This window comes from Halichoerus grypus, chromosome 13 (genome assembly GCF_964656455.1).
Source record: "Halichoerus grypus chromosome 13, mHalGry1.hap1.1, whole genome shotgun sequence".
Taxonomy (NCBI): domain Eukaryota; kingdom Metazoa; phylum Chordata; class Mammalia; order Carnivora; family Phocidae; genus Halichoerus; species Halichoerus grypus.
The window spans coordinates 3268861-3296058 of NC_135724.1; the positions used below are offsets into that span (position 1 = coordinate 3268861).

A 27198-nucleotide genomic window follows, 5' to 3' on the forward strand; every position below is an offset into this window, starting at 1 on the left:
TAATCTCCTCCCAGGAATACCCTTAGTTACGTACTCACTATCTCCCAGGGTTCTTTTCATTCTTGGAATCCTACAGCTACTCAAAAAAAAAAAAAGAAAAAGTAATATTAATTGCTCTCCTAAGGAGCAGAGCCCACATAAGGAGCAAGGACGCACAGAGGGAAGAAAGCAGCTCAGATTTCCTAGTTCATACCTTTGCTCAAATGGCTTCTTTCACGAAAAGGGCAGAACCAAGGCACGATGAGACTCCAGAACCACAGAATATCTTCCTGGTGGAAAGGCAGGATTTTGTGAAAGCTATTATGAAAAAGTTAGCTTATTTTCAAAATATTGTCCTATCGATGGAAATAATTCACAAAGATGCATAATTAGTGTTTTTTCATTATGTGCCTATAGGTTAAAGTTAATATGATTTAGAAAAATGAGAAAGGCTATTCATTTTTTATAGCCCTTCCCAAATCAACACACATAAGCAAATAGAAACTTGTCTTCTCAATGAATTTGAAGGTATTTTATAAGCAGGCACACAATTGGGCTAGCTGTGATTATATCACTGTTGATTCCTGTTGATCCTATTTTATAGTAATTTATTTAGATTTCCTCCAAGAGACTCAAGCATCGAATGTCCAACAAATTACCCTGAGATGAAACTAGATATTTCTAATGTACTTTAAACGGTCGTTAGATTACCGACATTGGCTTACCTCGTCTGAAATTTGCTAATGCTGCTTCTAAATGCTAATCACGATTTCTGGCTTTTTATTTATATCGTTTAATCTTATATCGGCACATGAGTTACTGCCATGCGGCCCAGTGTACCTTATTGTAAGCTTCACTGCATATTTGTACAGTGCAGAAGGGGAGTGGTTTCCCCAGGGGCTGGCAGGCAGCTCTGAGAAGAGAGCAATCTGCCAAGTCTCGGGAGCAGGGACCTCGCACACTGCATGAGAAGCTGTCTTCCTGAATGGGAGATGGCTCTGTTCAAAATGGCTAAATGTGGGTAAAAACATGTGGGCGCCGTCAACAGATACATTTATGGAGCAAACAAGATAAAATTCTCTGCATGACGGTATAGAATCCGTACCTTATAGACTGTTACCCTGAAACATACAATGGCTACAGACCCATTTATCACCTATTACAATCAAGAGATTGTTTAGATGGAGTTAAGAATGATAATGAATAAAAAGTAAATACGCTTTGCAGAAAAAAGAAAAAAAAACCAACTGTCAATTTCATCCTCCAAAGTCTGTGGAGAGACTTTAGTAGCTTGCAGTGGCCAGAGGAATTTGTCTCTTCTGACCAGCCAATCCTGCAGGAGCCTGAAAGGAGCTGGGTTTTTTTCCCCCTCTCTATGTTATAAACACATATTTTCTGTAAACAGAAGGGTAGAATTAAGCTTACAGGAAACCGAACAGATGGTACAATAATAATTTGTCAGATTCCTCCCCGTACGACAATGATTGTTGGAGTTTTCAGGCCACAATCTATGACCCTTCTACCTTCTCAAGGCATGTGAGAGATCTCAGCAGTGGAATTTTACAGGAAGTTTTTGCAAGCTTAGTTTTTATTTTCTTTTAGAGAAAAAAAAATTCCTTTGTATTGTCCTGAGGTTATAATAGTTTTCATCCAGATTTATGTGTTATCTCCATGTGAGTGGCATAGCCTCCAAGATGGAGTAAGCAAACCTAATTTAAATTATATATCTCCTTCAATTAACATTTGCTACAAAATTTTTCTCCTTGTCATCTTTCCCAGCCACCTGAAAGGGATGGCTTAAAATAATTAAACTATAGTCATAACCCATGTACCACTCACCTCCCGTAAATACCACCAAGAAATTAGTTGGGGGAGAACTATAGGCATTGAACCCTTAATTTCCAGAAATTTCCTTTCCAGTTGGATTCACCAAGGTCGTTATTAATTTAAATTACTTCACCATATCCCGTGATTGAACTGTGGGAATTTTGGTTGGCAGTTTTGTTTAAACAACTCATTACAGCTATGAATGGTGGTTCCCAGCATAAGAGAAATGAAGTCTTCATTACTACCTTAACCAAAATGAATGCTTGATGAATAGCTGTTCCGAGTCATTTTGCTGAAGTTCAGCATTTTAGGATCCTTAGAGCCATTTATTATGGATGATAGTTTTCATCTCTGTGTAAGTCAAATTTTCTTCAATTTACCTTAAAAAAATAAGTGCAAATGTCTAAGACAACCTGAGACACATAGTAATTAACAAAAATAACCTCCAGAGACAGTCTTATAGTCCAGATTTTATAGATTTATTTCTTTGTATGTTTAAGATGTATTGTAGCACATTCCAAAACGAGATACTTTTTGTTTTGTTTGGTTTTGTTTTGTTCTTGGTATCAGAATGACCATAGCTAGTTTCTTGAAGACAAATACAATAAAAACCTTTACCATCACTGGTTGTTGGAGTCATAACCAACCTGATGGTAACACCTGATAGAAGAGAAAGTATTTATCTAGAATGCCAGTAACTAGGTTACTAGTTGGTAACACCTGATAGAAGAGAAAGTATTTATCTAGAATGCCAGTAACTAGGTTACTAGTTTGTTGGGATTTTAAAATATAAGTGCTTTTATCCTCAAAAGTCATTTGCCCCTCAAGTAGTCATTTGAACAGAGGGTAATGAGAATACCCTTCACAAATCATAAATCAGATGCTTGACTAGTTACTTTTCATCACTGTTATGATAGCTTTAATACCAGTTTATTTGAAAGTATCTAGCACAGTAAATTATATGGTTGCTCTTCTACTTCCCCACTTTTACTTTCCTCTTGGCTACATTTAGTAATTTTTAATCCATATTACTGCATACATGGTGCATTCTGGCTTCATAAAAATCTCTAGATACATATATGGGCACATGTATGCAAGAATGCTTCTTAATGATGCTCAGGTCTGAATTAGAATGACTGTAAGTCAGTGTCAGATGGTGACTTTGTTCCCCCTTTGTTGCACACGGTAACATTTATTCATTTTACCATTAATATCTAAGATATCCCTTCATATTTGTCAAAAGCACACACATATACAACCATCGTCATCCACAGATGGGCTAAGGTTCACAGACAATCAGGAAATTAGAAGATTTCTCTCTAAGTCAATTAAATATAAGGGAGTATTTATTTAGGGTCCTGCAGCTGTCCTGATTAAGGGCTATTGGTTCATGATGCAATATTTGTTGAACATGGACAAATGATAAATTGGGATTCTTTCTACTCCCTTGTCCCCAAGGCTATTTGTTTTTCTTTTAAAAGCTCTCTATAATGTTTCCTTAATGTGGATGGTAAAATAAATAAACCTTTAGGTTCAAATGTAAGTGTCAACATGGAATCCACTAATTTGCTGATTGTTGATGAAAATTAAGCAGTCTATAAACATTAGCCATGATGGATGTGTAAATCTAGCTCTACCAGGATGCCAGGCACACTGTAGGAACTGAACACATGGGTATTTTTAATGAATAAATACATAAAATGTATGATCTTAAATGATGAGACTGATTTTTATTAAAAATACGCAAAATCTTCAAATGATGAGATGGACAGCATCCTATTTAGAGGTGTCAGTTGGAGAAGGTATGGATGGACTCATTTTGGGGAATTCTTCAAAGCCTGCATCACTTCTTGACTCTTCTCAGTAGCGAGAAATGTTATTTCTCTCAAGGTATATTTGAATTTTTGTTTCACATCTATGGGAGCCACCGTGTCAACACAACGGGTCGAAACCATGTAATGGAAAGCACACTGCACGTTGAAGATGCTCCTCTTGATTTCCCCCTTGGGCATAATTCAGATGTTCACACCACGATTTCCTCAAAATACATGGATATGCCATTTTACTTGGAAAGACAAATTGAGCAGACCACCAATAGGAGAAACACACTGATATCCGCTCTACAAAGAGCTGTGGGCATCTCATGATGAGACCAGGTGGTACTGCTGTGAGGTGCTTGCCACCTACTGTCTCCTAGGATGTTCTATCTTGATTCTTGTGCTTGCCTCACTTTCCTTCATTATATGATAAACAGCTGGAGGGCAGGAACAATGTCTCTTTCATAGTTAAAACTCGCACTATGTTTAACATAATTCTGTTACAACATAATACCTAGTGTGGTGCTCAGCAAATGTACATTGACTAAGTCCAAGATGATTTTAATACTTTTCTACTTACTTTGGGGGAGTATTAGGGATGTGGATGCTTCCACTGAAGACTCTCATCTCTTGAATCTAAGTTCTTTTGCTCCTTGGTTCATTCCTGGTTACTCTTTTCTTCATAAAGCATTATTTTATCCAGCTCTGTCTGAAAGATCAGAACAAATGTCAAGGCTTTGCTGTTTCTGTTCATCAATCAAAGTGCTTGGCACAATCTTCAGAGAAACCTTCCTCATGTACAGTTTTCTTTCAGGATGTGAGCATCTGTCTCGTGGTCTAAATTTAACTCTTCAGCCATCATTGTCCTGGCTAATCATGTATTGGAATCAGCCAAATCTCTGACCTTTTCAGCATTGTCTTTGGTCCTCTACATGATAGCATGACTGTACATCACCCAGCACATCTTCCTACCTTCTCTAAAATCTCCTGTGGCAGCCAAAATTTCTTGCTCTTGATGTTGCTTCTTTTATGATGCCAAATTTCTCACTTGTAGGTTTAACTTCTTGGAAATTATACTACGTACCAAATAATGATTATGAATTTATACAACATGAAACTCCATATGCTGCTATTCTCAGATGCTAGCACAAAACTGACTTTTCCTTCCCTAAAGTATTTCTGCTTCAAGGTAAAAAGTTTTCATAACATACACCAAAGCTATACAAGATAAACAATGAAAGCAGTTTCATGTTTGGTAGTTTCATGTTGTAAATATATGCACATAAAAAGAAGAGTTTGTTTTTATGAGTATCTTTGAACAATGACAAGAATGACAAGTGGAAATGGTCTTCCCTGATGACCTCGGGATGCATGTTCTATCCTCTGCTATCTCTGCTTTGAAAATGTTGGGCTCTAGTTTTCCCTTCTTGGAGTGAGGACCCATGGCATCGACATTGTACTCTCACTCGAACATTTTAGGAGATTAATCTAACAAAAATTGGTTAAAGGTTCTATTTGAAAAGATAGGGACCCAGTGGCCAGTGTGTCCAAAATAAATCACTGTCCCTAAGCATCTCGACATTTCTGCCCCAAGATGGTAGATCTATTTAGCAGGGAGGTAAAATGATTACCGAATTAAATACCAAACTAGAAGGAATTTGATATATTTTCAGATTACTACAGGGAAATGTGAAATACAAAACCATATGACTTTATGGATAAACAACAAATTGAGGAATGATTAGAAAGGGAGGTTTTTGATCAGTAAATTACATATTGTCCAATGATTCCTGGAATTATTGAACTGGAGGAGCTCCTGAGGACAATGAGTCCAATCCTCTTAATTTCTTCCTGGGATGAAGGCTCCTGGCCCTCTGGGTTCCGGCGGGACGTCTCTGCATGCCTCTCCTGTCAGAGTTAGCTCTGCCCGGGTACTGGAAAGGCCTGATTCCGAGGGAGGCGAGCACCGGGCGTGCTAGTAAATGCTCAGCCCCAGGCTCTCTGGGGATGAAAACGGCTCTCACCTGATCCACATCCACAGGGCATCATGCACGAGGGGGAAGGCTTTAAGAGTTAAGGAAGCACCTTCCACAGTAGCTGCACCGGGCAGTAGCTGCAGACTTGATCCCTTACCCCAATTTCCAGGTCAGATTTTGTTAGCCCTTCCTCTCCCCTGCCCCTCCTCATGCGTGCTCCGGCCACGGTGACCACAGCTGCCCCCGCCCCCAGCCGTGATCCTCACCACCGTCCTGGGGGGATCCTCCTGTGTGTCCTCATGAACAGCTTCCCTCCCAGCTCCCTGTTGGCACAGGATCAAGTGGCTGGACCGTTGTGTGACCTCCCTCCCCTCTCTCACGTCTAGCCCCTCCCCTATGTTCTCCCAAAGAGCCCCTCCTTCTCTGCCTGCAGATCCCCCTTCTGAAATCCCTCTCCAGCAAGCCGTGGAAGGGACAGTGTTGAAATTAAAACAATATTTGTTCATCTGCTTGGAGCCGAGGAACTCCCCTCCTACCCAGACGTGGTCAGCAGAGTGGCTCCGCGGGTGATAAGGGCTGGGCCCACTGGCCAGACCACACGCATGAGGTAAGGTCCACAAAGGCTGTAGGGTGGATCTCATCGCTGCCAGCTGTGGGACCCTGAGACTAATGCCCTCAACTTGTCTTTCTGGATTCCTCTCTAGATGCGTGACCTTGGGCAAGTTACATAGATCTCTGGGCCTCAGTCTCCTCATTTGTAAAATGGGGTAATAGTGTGAACCTTTGAGGGTTGCTGTGAATTTTAACTAAGGTGAAATGAGTAAATGCTTAGCATGATGTCGAGCCTCCAAGAGAAAGATGAGTGCTCCCACTAGTGTTATTTCTCAGTGTCACTAGTGGGCAAGGAGTAACCGAATAAATGATTCATGTTTTGCCAAATATAAGTACATAATTTGAGGCTTCCTGTTATTGTTTTCATGTGAGGAGGAAGTGATCTTTTCTTTGCCACATAAATAATTTATATGGAGAGTTAGAGAGAGTGCCTGAAGCACGGAACGTACCCGACTCACAGCAAGCAGGCACGTTTGAAATCCAGCGCTGATTGGCTTCAGTCTGCTAATGGGTGCGTGCTGGGGCCCAGGCTGACCAGGGGCCAGGTGAGTGGACCGGGGGCCAGGTGAGTGGACCGGGGGCCAGGTGAGGGGACCAGGGGCCAGGTGAGGGGACTGGGGGCCAGGTGAGGGGACCAGGGGCCAGGTGAGGGGACCGGGGACAAGGTGAGCAGACTGGGGGCCAGGTGAGGGGACCAGGGGCCAGGTGAGGGGACCGGGGACAAGGTGAGCAGACTGGGGGCCAGGTGAGCAGACTGGAGCCAGGTGAACAGACTGGGGGCCAGGTAAGTGGACCGGGGGCCAGGTGAACAGACTGGGGGCCAGATGAGTGGACCGCGAGACAGGTAAACAGACTGGGGGCCAGGTGAACAGACTGGGGGCCAGGTGAGTGGACCGGGGGCCGGGTGAGGGGCCGGGGGGCTGGGTGAATGGACTGGGGGCCAGGTGAGCGGACCAGGGGCCAGGTGAGTGGACCGGGGGCCAAGTGAACAGACTGGGGGTCATGTGAGTGGACCGGGGGCCAGGTGAGCGGACTGGGGGCCAGGTGAGTGGACCGGGGGCCGGGTGAGTGGACTGGGGGCCGGGTGAGTGGAGCTGGTCTCTGCCCACGCAGAGCAATTTCAGAGTCACGGCTCCTGGTGAGGAAGACTGCCAGGTAAGGAGGGACTCCCCAGCTGTTATTTCCCAGTAACACAGACATCATTCCAGGTGCTAGCACTTTCAAAGTTTTATCGTTATCCCCCAAATGTTGCACCCTTTCCTTCTCCTAAAACAGAGATGAGGAACCAACCAACTGCAGCCCTGACCTGGTCCGGCTCCTCCTTACGGATGCTGGTTCTCAGAAGGAGTGGAGGCACTCGGGTCACTTCTCTGTGTGTTCCAGAATGCTGGGTATTCCTCTTTCCATTCCATACTATTCTTGTTATCCTGTTTTCAAGTTCCCTTCTCCCCGAGGGCTGCATGCGGGTCAATGAAAACACATTTGTTGTTTTTCAGATTCTGGGGATGCGAAAACCAGATTCTAAGGATTGGTGGAACTGTGTATTAAAAAAAAGTGTAAATAAGCCCTAAAGGAATCCCCGCGGGGCCGATGAATACAATGCACAGAATATTGGTAAGGCTATTTTAGTTTCTCAAAGAACTTCTGTGTATTTAGTAATTCCGCAAGTGTCTGCTGGCAGGAAGGGAATATCTTGCCTGTGGCTGTTCTGGAGGAGACCACACCTGGCCTTCTGCTCAACACCTGGATTCTTCATGACCACCTCCCAGTGCCGTGTAGTCTGCTTGAGAGCGAATCCGGCTGACGTTAAAGTTTGCCATCAGCCCCCAGCGCGGGAGACAAGACAAGGGGAATGTCCTTCAAAGTATTTGGAAACATGAGGAGAGAGTTTGATGTATGGAAAGAAAAGGAAGCGATGCAGACATGTACACAAGACGAAAGTCCACGTGCCCTTCAGGCTCTGGAAATGTCTTCTTTGGGAGCCAAGGACACTCCCAGCGCTGGCTTACCGCAGATGATCTCTCCTGGGTTAATGTTCATTGCAATCCATTAAAAGAGTATCAAGAACAATTTCTGTGAACACGTTTGCATGTATTTCCAGGGCTCAGTCAGGATAGCACGTAATCCGTAAGCAATCCCGCTCACACACACAAACACCCATGGGTAGGAAATGGAGATGGAGACTAGTACAGCAATGTTAAATTAGGTGCAAACAAATGAATGCTCTGTTTTCACAGTTCAGGAAGCCACGTCTCCAATGCGTTTCAGGGCAGAAATAGCCAGGGCAGATTTGCCTTCTCTGCCCTCCTTTGTCATGAGGTGGGTTTGGTGTGAGGAGAAGGATGTAGGGACCTCAGGCAGGCTTGGAGCCTGGAGGTTTGCCAATTACTAGCTGTGTAACTGAGAGCAAATTCTTGACTTCTCTGAGTGTAAATGCACATGAAATGCAAATACTAAAATCTCTCTGGTAATTTTATTGACAGATTAAATAGAGGAGCAAAAGTAAAGTGCCTGACAAGGAGCGGTGTGCAATAGATATTAGTAATTGGTATTCTAATATGCTACCTGGTTGACTATAAAGAAAACCAGAATGGTCAGTAAAGATTCAATACCCATGAGAACAAGGGGGAAGAGAGATGTGTAATCTACTTAATGATGTGCTATTTCATTTTCTCTCTATCTTCCCAGGACAGCAATTGAAAGAAACAGTCATAAGATGTGACATCTATATGTTTGCTGAGTTTGTACAGAGTAATTAATGTTTTGATCAGGTTCAAAAAATCTTAATTAGGTCTGTGAGGTCTTAGGGGATATATCCTTTTTTTCACTGGGTCTGTTTAGAAGACCGAGGATCACTTCCTCTGTGCTGGCTTGCTTCCCTTGAGAGGCGCCCCAGGAGGGCACCCCGATTCTAACTCCGTGCCAGTCAACCAGCGACACCTGTCACCGTTTCCTGGGACACGGGGGACTCAGCGGTGGGACTCTCCCGTGTTCTGCCCTCGTATAAGGAGATACCTTCTGCATCTTTGCTTCAAACACGTGTGGCGCCTCATGGCTCGGTTCTCCGTTCTGTGCATGTGAGTGTGGTTAAAAACAAATAGAACAAGCTTCAGAGTTAGAACTAGAAACTCTGTCTCTGTGCCTACATACAGGTCTGCAGGTGAACTCCTCTTTCCTCACTTCTGTTCTTCATGCTTTTACTTTGCAACTGGGTCAGAGAATGTGTTCCCAGTGAGCCACTAACTTTTTTTTTTTTTTAAGTTTTATTTATGTATTTATTTTTTTACAGAGGGGAAGAGAGAGTGAGAGAACCTCAAGCAGACTCCAAGCTGAGTGCATAGCCCAATGTAGGGCTTGATCTCAAGACCCTGAGATCATGACCTGAGCTGAAACTAAGAGTTGGATGCTTACCTACTGAGCCACCCAGGTGCTGAACCCTTAACTTTGTACCTGTCCCTCCGAGTGCAAGGGGTAGCCCTGGGTAACTTGACAAGTGGTTCTTTATCAGTAAAATAGGAATAATACAGACATGGGACAGATGAGAGGACTTGCCATAGGTAACTTTGCAAGTTGTAAACTCACTTCAATTTGGGGTGATCTGTTTGCATTTAATAAATTCTACAGTAATGTTCCTAATAAATTCTATAGTCATAACCACCTACTTATTACCCTTTGTTTGATAAAAAGAATTGGCCCTGAAACATGATAAAATATGAGAACTTGTGTTCTGCACAGAGAAGAACAATTAGAAAATTCATGAATTGTCCTTTTGCTTACACTGCATTTAATGGAAGTGGATAGTGGTTCATTCCACTGAATCTTATGTGTTGATTTGAGGTCTTAACATGTAAAAAGTACTACAAGTGTAAAGAAAGCTGAGTTTCTGGTGTGAGATGTCAGGCTTGTGAACATCAAATAGTGCTCCATTTTATTAATAGCCTGAAGAGCCTGTGAGACCATCTCAGAGACACCGCTTCATGGAAGTCATCTGAGCCTGTGTAATTCAATATCCCTGGGTAATAAGGAGCCTTGAATGATTTTCTAAACTCACTCATGTCAGCTGTCCAAATGACCCCAAAGGAACACCCAATAACCTGGTGTTTTCCCTGGCCCGCACACATGCATCCCAGAGGTTGTTACTAATAGATGTAGCAAATACATGGCACTTCTTATTTCATATTTTATATTTATCTTGATATTGTTATCCAAATCCTTAATAATATTTAGCATTTACGAGTAATGATTTTTTTCTTCAGATCTTTTTATAAACATTAATGATTAATCCTCATTGCACTTCTGTGAAAAGGATGTGTAGGAGGTTTCAGGGTTATATATAGAAGCAGGCTAATTCCCATTATTTTGACTCTGCTGAACCAGAGGATTTGGCCCATAAGGCACATTCAAGGCTCTTCCTGAGTCTTTAAAGGGTACAGAATGGCACAGGTTCAACATCGCTTCCTAAGTTTCCCAGAAGGTGTGTTTGTAATCTGCTGTTTGCCTCGGACACCCTTGAAATGAATCCTGGGGTAAGATACCCTGTGATTCAGCCAGGGACTCCGAGCTTCTCTCTCTCCCCACAGAGCTGTCACACATCGCGCCAAGACCAGCCAGGCCACGCAGCCTTCTGGTGCAGCCCCTCGTCATTGGGAGCTTCTGTGGCTCGGGGCGGGCATGGTGCCCCCATCTGCTGCCTCAGGGACACCAAAGGCTCACTCACCTGGACCTTGGGAGGCATCGAGACCACAGGTTGTTTTGTGGGGGAGTTTGGCAGTTAGGAGGGTCACAGTGATGGGGTGCAAGTCCCAGGTGATCTTCCCAACAAACTTAAGGAAGTTTCCTCCAGCAAGAAAGCAACTCCCAGAGCCGCTACTCGCTATTATCCGGATGGCGGGTAGGCTGTTCCTCCGGGGGAACAGTACTAACCCTGAATGTGACTGTGTGCTGAGAAAGTCTCCCTGAGAACACGCGTGATGCGAGGTGAAGAGAAATCTGTGTGTACTTGGACTCCGTGGGCCATCTTCTCTCCCATCGGCTACTGACGCAGGACCTCCCCCTGGAGATGGCCCAGATTCTCCCAGCACCCACATCCGCCAGAACAGGACAAGTCCTCCACAGGAGACCATCCAGTGATCTGGTTTCTGGGCTATGCAGGTTTTGTTTGTTTTCTTTTTCTTTTTTGATAACAGGAAATAAATTGGCAAAGACTGAAGATAGTTAAAGGATCCTTCTTGAATGTTAAAGTACTAGCTCCCTAGTTCCTTCAAGAGTTACAGGACAGGGGCGCCTGGGTGGCTCAGTCGTTAAGCATCTGCCTTCGGCTCAGGTCATGATCCTGGGGTCCTGGGATCGAGCCCCGCATCGGGCTCCGTGGGAAGCCTGCTTCTCCCTCTCCCACCCCCTCTGCTTCTGTTCCCTCTCTCTCTGTCTCTCTGTCAAAATAAATAAATAAAATCTTAAAAAAAAAAAAAAGAATTACAGGACTATGTCTGAGCCAAGGTGTCAGAGTTCCATCTATATAGACAGGGGAGGGGGAGGGGAGGAGGGCAAAGGGGCAGTGGGAAGGGATGGGGTGGAAGAGGGGGCAGGGAGGATGGGAAGGGGGAGAGGGAGGGTTGTGAAGAGGAAAGGGGAGAGAGAAACAGAGAGGGAGACAGAAGGAGGGAGGGAGGGAGGAAGGCAGAGAGAAAGAGGGAGAGAGAGGAGAGGTCAGGAGGAAGGAGGAGCCAGAGGGAGAGACAGAGAGGGAGGAAAAGGGAGACGAAGGGAGGGAGGGAGTGGGGGCAGGGGAGAGCGAGACAGACAAGGAGGGAGAGGCACAGAGAGAGGACAGCGTGCCAGGCAGGAGAGAAGGCAGGAGAAGCAGAGAGCTCTGAAGGTTTGGGGTCAGTCCCAGTGCCCTGACACCCTGTCTTCTCTGCAGAATGTCCAGGCTGATGCTGCCCCCCTGGAAGGGCGCTCTGAGTGTCACAAGGATCACTTCTAGATCTTCCAGTCACCTAGTGGGTGGCCTCGGTGCTGGGACTTTTGGGCCTTCCCGGGCCCTCAGGGAACATCTGGTGATGGCCTCCTCATTTCCCTGCACAGCAGCCCCAGGTGGTCGGACTTGACCGCCAAAGCCTCTGGCTTCGGAGGGCCCTTCCAGACCTGCTGGGGGGCCTCCATCCCCAAGCAGGGGCTTTGCGCAGAGGTGCCCATTGGAGCCCAAGCCCTGGCCCACGTTGCTCTCTTGCAGGCCCCGGCCCCTCCCCCTCGGGGTAACCAGGGAGACTAGTTGCCATGGTGACCGAGCAGGTTTGCTCCGCCCCGCCTGCAAGGAGCCTGGCCAGGAGCCCTTGCCAGGACTGCACTGGCTGCTGGGAAAAGCAGGGCCCGGTGCCAAGCAGGCCCTTGTTCTCCAAGGCTCTCTGCCCTCATTTCCATTCCTGCCCTCTCCCTTCCCCTCTCTCCCCTCCGGGCCTGTGGAAATGAGAGAGGGGACCCCCTCTCCCTCGGGGTCATTTTAGGTGGTTGGCAGGTAACTGGGTTGGGCGAGCCAGGCCTTGGCTGCAGGTGGGGGGCAGGATCGCTGCGGGCGAGAGCCTACACATAAGCTGCTGGCCCCTGCACAGGCCGCTAAGCTGCTGGCAGACAGCAGTGCCCATGGATGCAGGTTGCGGGGGGCCTGGCTCCTCGGAGGGGCTCTGGCTTGCCAGGCATTTCTAGCCAAGCCGGCCAGATTCCTAAAAGGGCCCGCCCCACCCTCCCGTGTGTTGGAATCTCCACTTCTCTGCGTGCATGAGATGGCAGGAATGGTGAGCTCCAGACATTAAACACAGAGTCTAAATGTTTCTCACAACAAATCTGGCCGCGCCGTATGGCCTTGCTGGCCTTCCAGGCTGGTGCTGACAGCCCCGGTCTCATCCAGAGCTGCCTGGCCCCCCCTCCCCAGGCCTCCAGGGGCCACGCACTGCACGAGCAGCGGGGACAGTGACAGGGTCTCCTGACCGGCAGGGCTCCGGGGCCAGCATTTCTCACTCTTACTCCTGAGACATCAGAGGGGATTTTGTAGGACACAAGGCAGGCCTCCCAAAAGGTGCACTTGGTGTGCATTTGCATTCATGTACAGCAAGTGGGCGAACTGTTCTTCATCCTTGCCCACCCGACACACTGAGCGTGCAAGCATTCATCATGGGGTGCGCCCACCTCCGTGCTGCATAAAGATCACTGGGTGCCTCTCTGCAGAGGAGGGACATCCCTCCCTGCTGCATTTTTGACCGACTCAGATTCTGCTCTTCTTAGAAGACACTTTTCCGGCAATTTCTGGGACCCCCTAAACAACGGTAAGTCTGTTCGGAACCCGACATGGAGGTTTGAGCCTCTGGCTGCAGAACTGCTCACTGCTTACCCGTCGTAATCCATTAACGGAGGTGCCATCTCCCACAAAGGCAGATGTTTATGTGGAATTGTTCCTAATATTAGATTTGCAAAGCGATAGGTTGGTCCACAAAGTAACAAAGTTCCATAATTCCTGAGCCTAAAAATAATGAAAAGAAACCAGGCTACTTGAAATAGGTTTTCCTGGGCGAAATGACTAAGAAATAATCCAGCATTTTATTGTAATAACTGATGTGGGAAATACACAGAAATGTAGACTGATGTCCAATGTAGAGGAGTTCTCTGATTCTTATAGGAGAAACAAAACAAAACAAAACAAAACAAAACAAAACAAAACAAAACAAAACCCTCTTATAAATCTGAGAAAGATAAAATATAAAATAAACTGTGCATCAAATATTCATCTGTGTTTCAAGCAGCTGGGAGGAGGAACCATGTATCGAATCAGCTAAATGAGGGGTTTGGATGAAAATAATCTCTCATTTCTCTTCCAACTCTGATGTTAGATTGTATGTGTGTTTTCTGACATTTCACAAAGCATCAGCTATCACAGATGGTCAGGCTGTTTTCCCCCTTAGAAATGTGGGTCTTAGGAAAGTCATGGGGTTATCTACAGCAGTATTTTGGGGGTGCAGGTAAGTGAAGAGAAGAGGAAGTTGAGTCCTAAGGTCTTGCCCATCCTCGTAGCACCTCTTCTCTGTTCCTGAATTCTAAAGGCTGGGGAGGGGGATGACTTGAGAGACAGCCCGACTGTCATGCTCACGGGACATGGGCTCCAACGTCAGAACCACTTGGATTTGAATCGTAGGTGGGTGTGCACGAAGCAACTCGCTTAGTCTACTTCTCATCCAACCATCTTTCTTTTATTTGTTCATTGATTTATTCATCCTTTCTGAGGTGCGAGGGATTCAGAGGGGGCCACACAGATAAAAATACCTGGTCTCATGGGGCTTATAGTCTGTGGTGGGGAGAAAAACCACAAACAAAATCAAATATAAATATACCCACGTCAGGTAGTAGTTAGCCCTATTCAAGAAATAAAAAGCAGGCTACGCAGAGAGGGTTGCAGGCAAGGGGAGGTGATATTTTGTCACAAAGGTGACCCACATGATGTGATGTGCGTCCCCTGAGCATCTCCACAAAGTCACCATCACCACAGTGTCTCTCTCCCTCACAGGTCTGTTCTGAGGATTCATCACTTGTGTAGGTGTTGGTGACATTTGGTAGATTGTCATTGGTTGGTGACATTGGTTGGTAGATGCAGGTGTAGGTGACATTTCCCATAATGCAAATGGAGGGTATTCACACTGCAGGCATATGCAGAACGGCCATCGTCTTTCTCTGGACACATTTGGTAAGATGATTCTACAGAGGCCACAAGGAAGTTGCCCCTTCAAGGGGCTTTCTCATGTCACATAGATAGAGGTATGCTCCTTGGCAACCCAATTTAGAAACCAGAAATAGTGGTCTACATTGGTGTTCCATAGCTTATAAACCACTATGAGATTTTAGGGTCAGAAAATACCCTTTATAACTGGAACACCTGCCACCGATGAGTGCCACTCTGGGCACCCAATGCTCCCAGATCTACCAAGCAAGCGTAATGATTGCACCAGTTTGGGTTGAATTGGGTCCCCTAAAAAAGGTTGAAGTCTTAACTCCTGAACCTCAGAATATGACTTTATTCGGTTAACTTGAGGTCATACTGGGTTAGGATAGGCCCTAACCCATTGTGGCTCGTATCCTTATAAGAAGAGAGGAAGAATATAAATATAGAGGCCCCAGGGGGAAGACAGCCAGGAGACGTCATGGAGGCAGAGATTGGAAAGATACATCTATGAACCAGGGAACACCAAGGTTTGGCAGCCATCACCAGAGGCTGGAGAGGGTTTTGGGACAGATTCGCCCTCAGAACTCCATGAGGAACCAACCATGCCAACTCCTGGCTCTTGGACTTCTGGCTTCTAGAAGGAAGAGAATGAATTTGTTGTTTAAGGCACCCACGTTTGTGGTCCTTTGTTACAGTAAATCCAGGAAACTAATACACTCTCTTTTTAGAGGTGAATAATCTATGGATTAGACAGCTTGTCTGATTTGGCCAATGAAAAATAAACAAGGGCTGGAATTTCAAGATCAGCTAGAAGATCTGCATGCAGACCCTTGGCCCATTTGCAAAGTGAGAACCGCTTGTATTACAAATGAAGAAACATAGAAGCCAACCAACTGGGCCTGGTAATTCCCTTTTTCCCTTTTTAAAAGCTGTCACTCATGACTGAGTAATTGAAAACGATAACTTTATTTTAAGAAACCGATGGCACAAGTATACCCAATATTTTGATCTCCAGAATTGAAATGTCCAGATGAGGATGGGGCACATGCTTATAAGAGGCAGACAGCAGTCCCGGCGTGGGGCTCCATTCTGCTGGAGCTCCATCAGAGTTGAATGTGCCAAAGGCAAGTGTTTAAATGTCAATTGGACAGATTTTCAAACCAATTTAGAGGCATAGGAAATTTAAAGGTTATCTAAACCTTGGAGGTGTCATATGGATAGTAGCCAAATAGCACCACTGGTCAAACCATCAAGAATTCTGATAGATTGTTCTTTTGCTGCTCTGACCCTGGTTCTTCCCAGAACATGATGCCTCACACCAAGGTGAGCAGATGGTTCTTCACCATTTATGGATATGAGACTGGTCTGAGCTTTTCCCCAAACGCTGCTTTACTAGTCAGTGTTCTCCAGAGAAACAGAATCAATAGGATGTGTTTGTGTGTGTGTGTGTGTATTCAAATGTGAACCTCATCCAGAAATGCCCTCCCAGACACATCCAGTCATGTTCCACCAAATATCTGGGCATCATGTGGACCAGTCAAGTCGACAGGTAAAAATAACATCACACTGGCCTATTGATAGAGGATGTCTTTATTCCGAAATGGCCAACAATCCCATTTCCTCATGGGCCGTAAGTCTTACATTTAGAAGCATTACCTTGCATGCTTATATTCAAAGAAAGACATTTGCTCCATAAGCAGCCGTATTATTTCTAATATGATAGCACTCTACCTATGTTCTTTCCCTTTAGTATTTAAGCATGTGATTGGTCTACTAGCCACTTGTCCCTAAAGCTTGTAGATCATTTAGTTGTTGAGATTTAAATTTTATTTAAATTTTGACTCCAGCCATTATTCTTCAAACAACCTAAGGGTTGTAGGCTCTGCATTTGACCCTAATATTCCAACCCATGAACCAGTTTCCTTAGTGTGGAATTACATTATGTAAGAGGCTCCCCTTTGTCCATTATCTGGGCATTTCAGTGACAGAGCTCTCAAAGAGGCACGATATTGTAAATCAGGAGGGGCCAGGAGGTGCAAGGGGAGAGAATAATAGTTTTAAGGCCACCATGGTAATTTCTTCTATTCTTAATGCCATAGAAAGAGCACTGTGAAGAATGGGCATGAGGTGTTTCTTCCTGGCAACTTGTCAAAGGAAGAATATTTTATGCAAATGGAGATATTCTATTCCGAGAAATAATAGATCTATAGTGATTTCATTCTTGTGTTTAACTGGACAAGGTTTACCTTTAAAAGATAGGTTGGCCCCTACCAGCACTACTTGTTGAATAAAGAAGGAATGCCGAGAAGATATTAATTGTACTACATTAAGCTAATAGCAAGCAACCCGCATGCCATACTAGAGAGGGGTCATCGATAAAAATTTGTTAAAGAATAATTGGGTGAGCTGAATTACTTAAATAGGTATTAAAAATGATAAAGTCAGTGCAGAAAGATTAAAAATAAAAGGCACTGAGAAAATGCTGAAATCCTGACCTTTGGCTATCAGCATTGCATTCTACCAGGAGAAATTAAGTCACAGATAGAATGTTTTAATTGGCTTTTCCCAATTTGATGCTGAAAGACTCACCAATAACCAAGAAATGCTAGAAATAAAATGCAAAAAAAAGAAATTTGATTTTCTGGCTTTTTTGCCTTTACTTACTTACAGTTCCCATGTGAAGTTATACAAAGTCCATGGGCTTCTGGCAACATGCCTTACCATGTCCTTTGGCAGTGGGTTCCCAGCCTCAGTCCTGAGAGCTGTTGGTGGGATGGTGTCCAGTGCGGGACCGAGGAACAGGATTAGAGCAGCTGCTCAGAGTGCACCGTGCCTTGGGTTCAGCACCCACACAGAAGCCCTGAGGAATTTCGCATCATGTAGCAAATGCTTATGTGTGAGGCACGGTGAGAGTCACAACACGTAAGATGCAAATTCTGCTCTTGCTGTTGGCTTGAAGTCAGCAAGGAGGACAGAAGATAACTAACTTTGTTACAGTGTGTGTGTGTGTGTGTGTGTGTGTGTGTGTGTGTGTGTGTGTGTCCTAGGGCTGGGGAGGGGGGAGTACGACATGGGGTGCTATGGAGGCACCCACTAACAATGTGAGTACACAATATTTAGATTCTGAAAGGTTTTCACGCTGCATTTCTTCTCTTCTTAACAGCTCAGTATTACTGTCTATTCCTTTTTGGATACATGGTATCACGGCCACACAATGCATCTTCTGCAAGAAACCGGGTAGCTAGAGATGCGGTGAGGACTGCTCCCAACCATACAGCAGATTTCCAAATGCAATTGGCTGGTGGGTTTGGATGCAACTCACTCTACTTTGAAAATTAAGCATTAGGGGCGCCTGGGTGGCTCAGTCGGTTAAGTGGCTGCCTTCGGCTCAGGTCATGATCCCAGGGTCCTGGGATCGAGCCCTGCATTGGGCTCCCTGTTCTGCAGGAAGCCTGCTTCTCCCTCTCCCTCTGCCTGCCTCTCTGCCTACTTGTACTCTCAATCTCTGTCAAATAAATAAATGAAAATTAAGCATTAATTCTACATATCACTCCATTTGTTTTCTCAAATGAAAAGTGGAAGATTGATTTGTTTGTTAAAAACAAATCCTTTCATAGGTAACTAGAATGATTTTTTTTTCTGATGGAGCTATATCAATTCTATATTAATTTCTATAATTTATATTCATTTCTTGAGGTTTTAAAATGTTATGTAAATTTTTTACCAAATACTGTCTCTAAAAAGGTATAGTTTATAGTAATTTTGATAATACTATTAAGAGAAAAATATGAATAAAAATGTATCAACAATTCCATGCTAAATGGCATGAGTTACTTTAGGAATACATTCTTACTAATCAAGGACAATCTTCCATATGTATATATTATGCTAGGTACTGCATATGCTATTGAATCAGAATAAAACAGGATTATTCTGAATTTGAAGAAAAATGAAAACTTCACTTTTTTGAGGAAAAAAGATCCTTAGCAGAACTACAAAACTGTTTAAACACCAACCAGAATGAATAAACATTCCAGATTATCTTCTCTCTTTTTAAATCAAGTTCAAAGCCATATGAGGGAGACCTCCAAACTTTTGAAAGCCATGTTGGTATTTTGAATAGATATATCGCAATTAAAAGAAAACAGAATGTCTAAAATTCAATTGCTAATAATTGTACATGTTTTAGGAAAACTTGCCCGTGGTAAATTTCAAAGTAGACTTTTTCAATTCAAGGTCTCAACACGGTTAGGTCTAAAATGGCCATCCTAATTCTTCGCAAGGTCCTCCAACAATATCATTCTGAAAGATATGAACCCCAGAAAGATATTTTGTAGCTCCTATGCCAAAAGTCATTTTTTGAATGTCATCAGTAATTATACTTTTCCCCAAAAATTAGCATGAATATTTTTTTATTTTGGAAGAAAAAGATAGATTCAAAAAAAGAAGAAAATTTAAAAAATATGACAAGTTGCAATAATAGCAAACACATAGAATTACTTTTGTAAGTGATGTCACTTTATCTGCTCACTTACACCTGACAACTCTTCGAGGAAGTGAAGAGATGCCAATTATTGCCAATTATTGCCCTCCCATTTCACGAGTGAAGGAATGGAGGCAAAGGGGATGAATAACCGGCTGGAGGTCACACAGCCGCAGAAAAGTAGTATAACCGAGGTTCATTCAGCGCGTTCTTATTTTTGGTGTTAACTTTGCCCTGCTAGATGGAGAAAACCATTACATTTGTGTATGGATGTTCAAGAAAAGGGAAAGACAGACATACCATTTTGTTAGCTGTTTTTTTCACTGTAAGATATATGATGTGCATTTTTACAACAATTACGTCACCATACCACTTTTAACGGTTGCATCATAGTCAATGTTTTATTGTTTTGCCAAATCTCATCATGAGTTTCACTGACCCTGCTTGTTAAACATTGTCACCAACAATAGTCTTATATCTGCTGAGACCCAAATCTTCATACTCCTCCACAGTTGTGCCCTGGGATAAATTCCTAGGATGGAATTACTGGGTGAAGAGTTTATAGACCTGAAGTTTTGATACATTGCCACTCGTGCTTCAGGGAAGATGCAGGATGCTCAGGCCCTTGGCGGGCACCGGTCACCTTCTAATTGCTGCATCGATCGGCTTCCTCTGGGGCTCGTCCAACAACCTCCGAAGCGTCCACATGTAATCTTTTTCCTAGAAAATGTTTCCTTCCTTATTTTCTGTAATGCTGCTTTCTGGGTCCCCTGCAAATCTCGCTGCCTAGTCTTACTCAGGGGTTTCCCACTGAAGACCTCTAGGAATTAACAGGACCATGCCCTGCTGTTTCGCCCTTCATACGTTCTGCCAGCTGAGTCCACCTGCTCTCACTCCTGCCCCTACACACAAGGTTTCCAGGTGTACCCCACCGTCCCTTCTTCACCCCTGACCTCTAGTTTCCACCACCTGTGCGGCGTCAGAACGGCGTCCTGATTCCCACACATGTAACTGCACCAGCCCCAGTGGCAGGGAAGACGAGGAAGGCGCCATGGCCATGGGAGACCCCAGGATTAATGGGACGTGAAGAGATGCCAACATCTCTGTGGACACCCCCCGCCAACTTGTTGTGCTCGCTTTTCCTACTTTTTCTCTGGTGTGCTAGGTTATAGCACACAAGCAGATATTCAAAATCACTTGATGGATTGCAAAATAAACTATCATAACTGACAAAGCTGAAAGAATATCATTTTCAGATACATAGCAGCCCAATTTATACATCAAAGAATGCTATTATTAAGTCAAAGAATAGGGGGAGAAAACTATTTCAAATATGTTAGATCAGTCAAAAATAGTAGCATAAGACTCTCTACCCACGAGGAGCTTAAAATGTTGCTGGGGAGGTGCACCGTATTTACAATGAGTGAATAAGATAGGAGCACGTAGGGTGTGCACGTGCGTGCATGTCCTGGCATTAAAGATGCTCTCACAAAAGTCTACACAGCGGTTTCTCCTCCATCGAGAGCATGATAGCAAACAATAGGGATTATTCATTGAGCACAGGCACGGGGCCCTTGTGTCCTGTATTTCCCCCAGTCAGTCCTTGAGGCTGATTCTTTGACCAAGACCGCACAGAGGGAAAGTCATAGAGCCAGGCATTTGGCCTCAAAAGTCACGGTAAGCCACGAACCAGCCTAAATGTGGAAAGGGTGTCCCAGGCAGTCACTGAAAGATCCATGATGGGGTGTGGGCTCGTCCCCCAAAATCACAGGTCATGACAGAGCAGTGAACAACACCCGCAAACATGCCCCACATATGACCCACTCTGTATTTCTATCCCTTTGAATAACTGATCCACTTATCCCCTTGGGAGTTTTTCCAGCTCACTCCTGTTAATTCCCAGTGTTGATTTTCTTCTCAAACTTTTGCCTTCCAAAGTTATTATCCCTGCTTACATGAGCAAAGTAGACGTTTGACTCTGAAGCATGCCTTCCCTCTTCAGGGATGCAGCCCCTCACCTGCCTTCCACCTGACGACTGAGTCACGTTAAATTGTATGTCACATCTGTTTCTTACTGATCGATGGCCTTCATTTTCTGGCTCTTGGTCATTCCTTGGCTTTAAAGAACACACAAGCCAAAATTCCAAATAACCCATAGAAATGAAGAACTTTCTTCTTTCTGCAAATGGTGTCTCTAGGGGGGGTTAGGGTGCCCAGCTGAGGTGGACATTGCGGAGGAGCGGGCTGGGCAGCAGAGAAGTCGTGTGTCCTCAGCCCCCAGCTGCAAGTGCACAGTGAGACGTAAAAAGACGAGGCGCCAGCCCCGAAGTGTTTACAACCTAAGTCAGACATAAGGAGGTGGCAGCCAGCCCTAAAGACTCCATTTTTGCAGATATGACTGGTACAGAGACGGCTGCAAGATTTACAGGACACGCGTGTATGTCCAGTGCCGGGAAACCCGACATGGAGCTCAGAGAGGTTCAGGGAATAAAAGTAGGAGAAGGTATAAGTCGGGGTGGTGATGAGCTAAAATGATCTACCAAAAAATTGAACAGAATGTGTTGGGAAGGGGCGCCTGGGTGGCTCAGTTGGTTAAGCATCTGCCTTCAGCTCAGGTCGTGATCCCAGGGTCCTGACCAAATCCCACACTGGGCTCCCTGCTCAGCGGGGAGTCTGCTTCTCCCTCTGCCCCTCCCCCAGCTCCTGCTCTCTCTCTCTCTCTCTCTCTCTCTCTCTCATTCCCTCAAATAAATAAATAAAATCTTAAAAAAAAAAAGAAAGTGTTGGGAATAACTTAACAGGACAACCAAATAGATGTTCCATCACCACATTTATCACAAGATAGTCATCTTCTACATTGTTACTTACTCAAAATGGCTTTTCTAAGATGACTGACCCTGTGGGGCTATGGCCCTAGTCTCATGGGTTCTGCTAAACACTGGGTGGTGTGAGAAGAGAAAGCAGCGCTCTCTGGTTCTGCTGCCCTCTTCGGTATCTGGGTCACCAGTACTTGGACTGGGGGCTCTAGCTTGCTCGCAGGAAGTGCACACCCTTGGTCCCTGGGAGAGCTTACGGCCGAGGAACCCCTGTATGTATGATGACAAATATGTGTCCTGATAAGTAGGTAAAACCTCCTTCTAAAGGACCCTGGTGCAGCAATGACTTTTGTCATTAGAGTTGCTGGCGAAGGGGAATGTTGAATGCTCAGTAGGGGAACGTAAGGCAGGGGTGTGACTTTCAGGAAATCCCATGAGCACACTCAGGGGGAATTGGATGTGACTTTGTACAAGGAGGCCACGACAGCGGGGATTTTGGGTGTGTTGTGGGGTCGTGAGAACGCCCTGGGTGTGTACCCTACGCAAGCACCGAGGAAACCAATCCCTGTATTGGAAGATGCCATCCCTTCGCCTCCTGGCTCTTCAGGAGCACCGGCCACAAGGAGTCAGGAGGGCGGCTTAAGCACTGATAGCATTGATTACACTTTTTCTAGGAATGGGAACAGCATAAATTCATTTAGGAAATAGGCACATTATGGGGAAAAAAAGCAATCAGGTTTCACCACTCAGGAAAAAGAACAGTTGACATTTTAGTGTAAAGTACTTTTATGCACTCATCTGTAGGGTTTTTTAAAAGATTTAAAAAATGTTTTTTTAAAATATTTTATTTATTATTTGACAGAGAGAGAGACCACAAGCAAGGGGAGCAGCAGAGGAAGAGGGAGAAGCAGGCCTCCCGCTGAGCAGGGAGCCTGATGAGGGGCTCGATCCCAGACCCTGAGACCATGACTTGAGCAGAAGGCAGATGCTAACTGACTGAGCCACCAGGCACCCCTAAACCTTTTATTTTTAAGTAATCTCTGCACCCAATGTGAGGCTCAAACTTACAACCCCGAGATCCAGAGTCATATGGTCTATCTACTGAGCCAAGGGGAGCCCCAGTAGTTTTTGAACAAATACATCACAAATGTTGAAACTTTTGCAGCCAATTGATTTGTAATGACTGCATTGTGTTCTTTTGATTTCTTAAAAGAAAGGAAAACCAGCAAACATACAGTTTGCAAGTAAGGAAAAAAAACCAAACTTACCTGATAGTGTCCCATACCTTTCACTCCATTGCTGCTCCTGCGGCAGCCTGCTCGGGAGGGTGACCCTGTGTCCCCTAGGATGTGAGCTTCAGATCTTGCTCATGTGGGGATTCTCGGTCCTGGTGAGCAAGGCAATCACGCGGTGCTTTGTTGGTCTGAATGACCGTGAGGAGTTGCAATGCAGTGTGTGGAAATACCAGAGATACTCACCCTTCTCCTCCTAGGCTTCCCCTCCCCTTCCAGACCTGGGACACCATCTCTGCACCCCTCTGGGACTAAATTGAAAAGTAGGGCATGAGGGCGGTGGGGGCTGCAGAGCCCATGACCTTGAGAGAAGGCAGGGTTTTCTGGGGACTGGGCCACCTGGCTGCAGGCCAGCTAACAGGGTAGGAAAGTCCCATGCAGTCACTTGAAAAAAATCTTTCCATATTAAAAAAAAAACCTCCATAAAATTTCTCCACCTGTTCTTAACAGTCTATTACTCCTGTCCTGGGGGTGATATGTTTTTACTTCTTTCGTATTCTGTGGTGAAGGATTCTTTTCATTATGAATTAAAATAACTTTTTGTTTTACTTCTCTAAAGTTTGTTCTGTCTTTGGACGTCCTGGCTGAGCTCCGTGTTTGGTAAAATCCCCTATAGGCAATTCAGGGCTCCGTTGTCTTCAAAATTCCATTCTTTGGGGGGACACATGACTCTGTATTTGCTCCCATTGCTTTAATTAGATTTATTTTTCTATTTCTAGAATTGTGATAAGCGACCTAAACTCTACTGCCTCATATCTCTGAGATTTTATTCCAGTTAAAGGCTTCTTAGCCACTTTTAAAACTTGTTGAAATCCTTTCCTCCAAAATGTAATTTTTCTCTTTTAAACCATAAATTTAATCTTTTTATGATCATTTCCCACATGATTTGACTACTGGCAACTAACCCTTCTTGAAAAGCAAATAGAAAAGATCAAGTCCAAGGAGTTACCTGTTTTGTCTTCTAAAATAAGCAACTATCCCCCAAACTACTTCAAGGAAATGTTTGCAAAGTTGTGGTTTTACTATTTTGTTTTTTGTTTTTGCTGAAGGATTTTATTTTGAGTCTAGCCCAGGGGCCAGCAAACTTTTTTTTTTTTTTTAAATGAATGTCCAGACAGTAAATACTTTAGGTTTTGTGGGCTATATGGTTTCTGTCACAATGACTCAATTCTGTCATTATAACACGAAGCTGCCATAGATGATATGTAAGTGAATGACTGGGGCTGAGTTCCAATAAAACTTTATTTACAAAAATAAGCAGTGGGCCATAGGCCTAGTTTGCTTACTGATGTTCAAAGTGATAAATTAAACTTCTCTTCCGTCAGGACCTGGCTCATATGAATAACCAGACAAGGCATTTCACTTTTTCTGGTCTCATTAAGGGATATAGAATGACAAAACTTTAGAAATAATCAAATATCAGCATTCTATAAGTGGCCTACCTGAGCGCTAGAAAAGTTCAAATAATTACAAAAATTAACATGAATCGTAAATGACACAGCTCAGATGTAGGTCCCTGCTGTCTTGGCTTGGTGAGCTCAGTAACCTTGGTCTCCCATGTACCCTTTTGGTAATAATTTTTAGGACGGGCTAAGAACCACCTAATTCATTATAGCTTCCACTATAACTCCTGCTCATCTTCCTCCTCTTCTCCATTTTTGCTCTAGTCCAGTAAGTTCCTTCCATTGTGCAGGTTTTTCGAGGAAGTGATTTTCTTTGCCTTAAAATAATATTCCTAGTAATTATTTAAGAATAGCAATATATACTATGTTTGCTCTCAGCTCTCATTTTGTATCAGGTGTTGGGCTATCTAATCTGTACAATTTGTTTCTTATTCTTAAAATGATTCTACAAAGTAGGTACAATTAGTTCTTTTCTTTCTTTTTTTTTCCAGGTAAGAATATTGACTTTCAGAGAACTTCATGGACTCACCTCAAATCACGCAGATTTTTACACAGCAACTTCCACATATTTTGTCACATGCCCATTGTTTTAAAATTCTTGATCTAATGGCCTCTTTTCTTTGTCCCTTCGGTGATACCACCATATATCACTTTTCAGATTAAGTTGGAGCGGTGATTCTGAGCTAAGACGCCCTGGTTCCTGTTCCTTATTTTTCACGTGTATAAGACTGAGCCATGGAACACAGCCCATCTACAAATACTGCAGTGATGTGGCTGCCATGGATATTTATGGAAAATAGATGTTAGATGACAAAAGGACACCTAAGCAGCTGCTGTATGACGAGCTTTAATGGGGTGGCTGCAAACAGGGTGGAGTGAAGGAATTCCTCCAGGGACTGGTGAAGAACAACTTTCAGCAGAAGGCAGTATGATTGGGCACTGCTGGGACCCGCCTGGCACAGAGCAATCAGAACTGGGTGGTTCTTTTAGTGCAAGAGAAGCCAGAAAACATGAATCTAAGAGATAGAAATGTCAAAAGTTACAAGCAGTGCAAATAGTCGCTATAGTTGTGGGCCAAAGGAAAAGTCTTTACTTGAGTAAATGTGGAAGGAACTTCTGGCAACAAATATGCAGGCATGGATTAAACCAAGTAAATTATGATAAACTAGACCAACATCGGCAAGAGAAGAACACCTTCAGATGCACCATCATCGAATATAAAAGACAACACACTTAAATTAGTGTAATTAGACTCAATCCTTGCCACCCAAAATTTACCATGGAGTTTAGGAGGCAGGACATACATTCACGCTCCTTGGAATTTGGTGGAAGTATTTCCAGAAAGATGGCCCTTTGCCGACTCATCCATTTCTACTTTCAAATAAGGTGGGATTTCATTTGTTTGTTTTTTTACTACCGAATGGGAAAGTTTGGGGATTTTTCTGGATTAGTGCATTCTCTTGTTAGTTTGATCTTTTTGTTCCGTGCAAATGGGCAATGTCCTTGGCTTCATCCAATCTGTCTTTGAAGAGAAATTGCTATCTCTTCATGATAAATCTCATGGTATGTAAGAATACTGTATGAATAAATGGGAGTTGGAATCTTGAATTCTGTCTGTGCTGAGTCACCCTGCGTCATAGAATGTAGAGCGTGGGTTAATGGTTACAACGCGGAAGAACCAAGGCGAGGACATTCGCAAGCAATATGGATGGCTGGCCTGAAGCTGTTAGGGCGGCCGCCTGTGAGAGACACATTGATATGGCGCCTCTACCCAGATGGCTTTCACTGGAGTTAGTCTGAGTGTCTCAGGAAGGAGACTTTCAACTACCCAAATCAGTTATCGCTTCGGTACATGTGTTTTTAAAATCCTTTTTATGTTTGGTAAAAAATCTCTGCTTGAGTAAACAGTTACATCACTAATTGCTAAATATGACATTATCAGATTGTTCTGACTTCCTGGGGGTAAGGGTAAGGAAAAAGGTTAATTACAAATACTTTTGTCTCTAACTAATGGAAAGCAGTGTTAACATCTGTGTGTTGCCTGCAAGAAGTTTGGCAATAATCTCTATGTATCAACCAGAGTAGAATAGAATGACCCAAAGTGTGGATGTCATTGCATTACCTGAATTTACCCAGCAGCTAACAAAATAGGTCTCTTTCACTAAAGACTAATTTTCACATAAAAAAAAAAAAATCTTTATTATGGGCCTAGTGCAGTTAAATTGCCTGACACAGTAGGGAATCTATACTTAGCCTGGTAATATTAAGCACTGAGAAATGCCTCAGGTG

The 27198-nt window shown here is 44.1% G+C and overlaps 1 long non-coding RNA gene across 1 annotated transcript; it reads left to right on the plus strand.

Moving 5' to 3' along the window:
• Window positions 1-12616: 12616 nt before the first annotated feature.
• On the plus strand, window positions 12617-26483 carry LOC118551310 (uncharacterized). Its single transcript, XR_013443121.1, has 3 exons — window positions 12617-13530; window positions 21791-21891; window positions 25568-26483. It is a non-coding gene; the product is annotated as an uncharacterized LOC118551310 (long non-coding RNA).
• Window positions 26484-27198: the final 715 nt, after the last annotated feature.